Source organism: Callospermophilus lateralis, chromosome 4 (assembly GCF_048772815.1).
Source record: "Callospermophilus lateralis isolate mCalLat2 chromosome 4, mCalLat2.hap1, whole genome shotgun sequence".
In the NCBI taxonomy this organism is placed as follows: Eukaryota; Metazoa; Chordata; class Mammalia; order Rodentia; family Sciuridae; genus Callospermophilus; species Callospermophilus lateralis.
Genome location: NC_135308.1, coordinates 59,993,293 through 59,999,292, shown reverse-complemented (window position 1 = coordinate 59,999,292; position 6,000 = coordinate 59,993,293).

Sequence of the window (6,000 nt, the reverse complement as noted above, 5' to 3'; positions counted from 1 at the left end):
AATAAGATTTAGAGAAGCAGAACCTGTATGTTTCTAAAAATCAGAATTCGTGTCAACTACTTCCTAAAAAAATAGGTTGTATCAAAAGAAAGCTACACACACACTGGAATGCACTATATGATTATACTATAGTAAAATTGTATTAATTTAACTACCTGGGAAGGAAGAAATCTTAGTATATTGGTGTGAATTTAACAAATGGAGAGCTACCAAATTTGTTTCAAAGACTCTACTAAAGATAGATTGATGGGCTGGGATTGTGGCTCAGCAGTAGAGAGCTCGCCTAGCACGGGCGGGACCCGGGTTCGATCTTCAGCACCACATAAAAATAAAATGCACTGTGTTGTATCCATCTACACCAAAAAATAAATATAAAAAAATAGACTGAAAAAGCAATTGTCCCCCAGTGCAAGGAAATCAAGAATTGGCTATAGGTACCATTTAAAATATAGGGGGAAAACCTAAATCCCCAGCCCCACCCAGTGAGAAGTAATTAAGGGTAATCTAGCTAGAGAGTTCATTCTTGTTAATTAATCCAACCTTTCACTTTCCTTCCAAATTGTCTTTATAAAATTCGATTGAAAAAGTTTTGAAAGGATTTATGATAACAAGAAGTTAGCAGAAACAGGTTTACTAGCCACTCACTAAATGTTTATCTACTCCACAGCTTCACTCTCTTTACATATGTTTCAGAATGGCTTAATGTTAGTGTAAACTGTTTATTTCTTCTATACCTGTCTCTTTCTAGTACTTAGACTCTCTTAGTTCACAGTTTTCTCTGTGGTTCTACAGAGAGGCATATGCAAGAAATTGCACATTGTAAGTTGTTGCCTTAATAGTTTGATAGCTTCCAAAGTGGCCCAGATTCTCTCCTAACTTTCAAATTTCTGAGAAAACTTACTTGTCTAAAGTTTTCCTCCATGACTATGGAGCTTTTGTTTTTTATGTTAATAATGAATCTAATTTTTATCCTCTGATAGCAAATTTCATTTTTAGAATCAACAAAATATTTAAAACTCATCTAATATTATCAAATATGGTCATATCTCTGATAAAAAATGAAAAATGAAAAAAATTGGGCTACAAAAGCAACAATTTTCTTGTCTTATGTTTATGTATTGTGTCAAAGAGCAATTTCAAACCTTGAATGCCATAAATGTTCTAAGCAATATTTGCATACTGGCCTGACTTTCTAAATAGTTACTGAAAGGTTCAATACTTATGCTAAATTAAGGTCAATTATCTATAGGACAATCTTCTCCACTGACCTTCCTTTACCCAGTTTCAATCTCCAGCACAAAGCCCAGTTCCTTACAAACTTAACTAGCTTCAAATGGTCTGAATGCTTATATCCCCCAAATACATATGTTAAATCACAACCATTAATATGATAGTATTGAAAGGTAGGGACTTCAGTGATTAGGTCTTGAGGGAAGAGACCTCATATGTGGGATTAGTGCACTTATTAAAGAGGACCAAGGAAGCTATCCAGCCTCTCCAACCATGTGAGGACACAATGAGAAAAGGCCATCTATGAGAAGGCAGAACCTTATCAGACACCAAATCTGCTGGGGCCTAAATCTTAGACTTTCCAGCCTCCAGAATTGTGAAAAACAAAAATTTTTTGTACATAAGTTACCCAGGTGATGATATTATTACAGTGGCCCAAATGGACTAAGATAGTATTCAATAAATACTTACTATGAAGGACAAGTTTTACTTATTTTAAAAGCATTTCAATGTTTTAAAAAAACATTCTTCATCAATCTTGCCATTACTTGAAATACTTACCACTCTTCAATGATATCTAGCATCATACAGTTATCATCAGGACTCTGTCCATATATGAAAAATGATAAAGGAATATCTATAAAAAAGGAAACGTAGAAAATTATGGTAAGAGATTCCCTCAGAATTATCTCTTTACTGTCTTCTCCACTGATTATTTCCCCCCTGATTTCTGCCTCCCCTTTATTCTTTCTTTCCTTTTTGTGCTGCTGGAGATCAAATCTAGGGTTTTGTGCATAGTAGGCAAGCACTCTACCAACAAGCCACATCTCAATCCCTACTCTTTTGTTTCTTTTGGTGGAAAGGAAGAATTCTGCACATCTCAGTTCCTTTCCTCTCGTACCCTTCCCATTTTTCCTTCTTTAACTTCTCTTTTCTCATTCTCTTCCTTGTAGAACATTCCCATCTGCTATTCAAAGTCCCACTGTCAGCTTACCAATCTTAAGCAGACTCTAGTAGGAAAAACACAGAAGATGAAACTGCTTGAATGTTTTTATGTACAGCAAAAAAAAAAAAAAAAATACTAAACACTAACAATGATACTTTTATACCAAAATTTTAGTTAACAATCACTGTAAATAATTATGATAAATGCTACAAGCTATGTATGTACTTTATATATACTATCTCATTTTATCTTCACAGACTGGGAATATTAGTCTTGTTTTCAGGTGAGAAAACACAGACTCAGAAAGTCTGAGAAACTTGCCTATGGTTACCCAACTATTAAGATGGTTTCCAAGTCTGGGCTTGAAGCCTAAGTCTGGATTCTAAACCATGACATCATTCCAACCCATGTCTTAAGTTTTTTTCTAGAAGAACTTTAAATCTGATTATGTGCCTCATGAAAACATTGATTAGTCCACATCTTAATAACCTTCATTAGCTGCATGCTCTTGAGAAACTAGAAAATTTAAACAATTCATTACTAAAATGCTATGCATTCTTCAAAAGAAGAATTTTTTTTTTCCTGATACCAGGGACTGAACCCAGGGGTGCTTAGCCACTGAGCAACATTCTCAGCCTGTTTTATTTTATTATTATTATTATTTTTTGAGACAGGGTCTTGCTAATTTACTCAAAGGCTCACTAAGTTGCTGAGGCTAGCTTTGAATTTGAGATTCTCCTGCCTTAGCCTCCTGAGCTGCTAGAATTGCAGGCATGTGCCACCATGTCTGGCAAGAGAAGAATTTTTTTTTTTTTTGTGGTGCTGGGTTTGAACCAAGGGCCTTGTGCATGCAAGGCAAACACTCTACCAACTGAGCTATCCCAAGCCTGAAATATTTTAATACAGTAACATCCAGAAAAATTTGAGACTTATTCCAAATTCTAGGTAGTTTTCTCCAACTTAAGCATTGAAAAAAATCAAAAGGTATTTAAAAGTAGGCACTGCAGATCTATTTTTGAAAGGAAAATATTACTACTATATAAATAAAAGAACATTTTATCCTCTAATTTATTATTTTTCCTGTTTCACTCAAGTGCTTTAATGACGTGTCATTGCTCAAGAGACCCAAAGAAGCAATGATAGAGAATATAAAGAAACAATCAGGGGCAAGTATAGCCTTGTAATATCAGAATAAGGATGACAGACTAGCATATAAAAAATGCCAAATAATTTGGGATCTAGAAATTCAGAGCAATTTGACAATGATGGTTCATGTCTTACTCATATTGCATAAGGATATCAGTAATGGTATAAAGTATTTAATAATAATTATACAGGTGATACGCACACTTTGCCCTCTCTTACTATCCCTTGCACTCTTCCTTTCCAACCAGGGCCTAGAAGAATGGTTCTTGCAAAGAAGGATGACCATTCTGCCATCAGTGAGGTGGTAAACTGAGAATATATTATCAAAACATTCACCAGTGTAGTCATGGAGTGGTTTCACAACGTGTGCCCCTTAGGCACTCAAAGAAATATGAGATCTGGAAATCTGCCACAAAAGAAATGGTACTCCAGATATGCACAATGACATTACACATAACAAGACTGTCTGAGCCAAAAGAATAAGGAATGGGGCTGGGGCTTAGTAGTAGAGGACTTGCCTGGTATATGTGAGGCACTGGTTCAATCCTCACCATATAAAAATAGACAAAATAAAAGTATTGTGTCCATCTACAATTAAAAAAAAAAAGTTAAAAACAGAAGAAGGAATGTCCCATATTGTACCTGTGTGTAGAAAATGAGGATTCACCAAATAAGCCCCAAACTTAGGTAACTTACTTATGTACCTGATGCTACTTGCAAAAATCCATAGTCAATATTGATGAGAACTAACCACTGATTGCCAAATAAAGTTATAAAACTTCAAAAAAATAAAAGACTATAGTATGTCTCCTGTGATTAGAGTAAGTTAAAGGATAATTTTTAAATTAGTACATTAATAAGAATCCTTGTAAGCAAAACTGAAAGTTGCTCAAGGAAGGATGCCAACACAAAGAAACCTACCCAGAGCTGGTCCACACTTTTTGGAATGTTAAAGAAAATGACAAAACTCCTGGAATAGCAAAAAAGAAAAGTCATCTGTGGGGATACTAAAATTACAAGAGCAACACCAACTATAGGTTTCATCAAAGAAGGTGGTGGTTTGGTAAACCCATCAACAAATTCATGGAACAGTTCATTAAAAACAAACAAAACTGTCATTTTTTCCCTCCTAGAAGTGAGCTAGTAGAGTAATTATGAACTTAACATGCAGGGGATTTAACCCGCAGAGGTAAGGATATGGTTGTAAGGGTATGGTTGAAAATATTTAGTCTCTATTAAATGTAAGAATTCTGTATTGGGGATGAGGATGTAGCTCAAGCGGTAGCGCACTCGCCTGGCATACGTGCGGCCCGGGTTCAATCCTCAGCACCACATACAAACAAAAGATGTTGTGTCCGCCGATAACTAAAAAATAAATAATAAAATTCTCTCTCTCTCTCTCTCTTTAAAAAAAAAAGAATTCTGTATTGATTGAAATATTTCAATTTTTCATCATTAAAAATACTCACTTAAGGGCTGGGACTGTGGCTCTGCAGTAGCGCACTTGCCTGGCATGTGTGAGGCACTGAGTTTGATTCTCAGCACCATGTATAAATAAATAAAATAAAGATCTATCAACAACTAAGAAAAAAATTTTTTTAAATACTCAGTAAGAAAACATAATGGTGTTTAAAAGCATTTGGAAAAGTTTTTGCGTCCCTCCTAGACGAGTTTCAGGAGATGATAAGGACTTTTATGGAATAATAATTCAAATGACAAAAAAATGAAACTACAAAACTTTTAATTATGGCACAAAAAGTCAATTTCCCAAGGCTATCTACGCTAAGCCTCAGGTCAACATCATTCTAAATGGAGAAAAATTGAAGGCATTCCCTCTAAAAACTGGAACACGACAGGGATGCCCTCTTTCACCACTTCTATTCAATATAATTTCTTAAAACACTGGCCAGAGCAATTAGATGAAAAAAACTGAAGGGATATGTATAGGAAAAGAAGAACTTAAATTAGCACTATTTGTTGACGATATGATTCTATACCTAGAAGACCCAAAAAACTCCACCAGAAAACTTCTAAAACTAGTAAATGAATTCAGCAAAGTAGCAGATATAAAATCAACACCCATAAATCAAAGGCATTTCTGTATATCAGTGACAAATCCTCTGAGAAGGAAATTAGGAAAGCTACCCTATTCACAATAACCTCAAAAAAAAAAAATAATAAGATACTTGGGAATCAACTTAACGAAAGAGGTGAAAGCTCTATACAATGAAAACTATAGAACCCTAAAGAGAGAAATCAAAGAAGACCTTAGAAGATGGAAAGATCTACCTTTCTCTTGGATAGGCAGAATTAATATTATCAAAATGACCATACTACCAAAAGCACTATACATATTTTAATGCAATTCCTATCAAAATCCCAATGGCATTCCTCATAGAAATAGAAAAAGCAATCATGAAATTCATCTGGAAAAATAAGAAACCCAGAATAGCTAAAGCAATACTTAGCAGGAAGAATGAGGCAGGTGGCATCACTATACTAGACCTTAAACTATACTACAGAGCAACAGAAACAAAAACAGCATGGTATTGCCACCAGAACAGAATGGTAGATCAATGGTACAGAATACAGGACTAACTCACAAAATTACAATTATATTAAATAAAGGTGCCAAAAACATGCACTGGAGAAAAGATAACATCTTCAACAAATGGTGC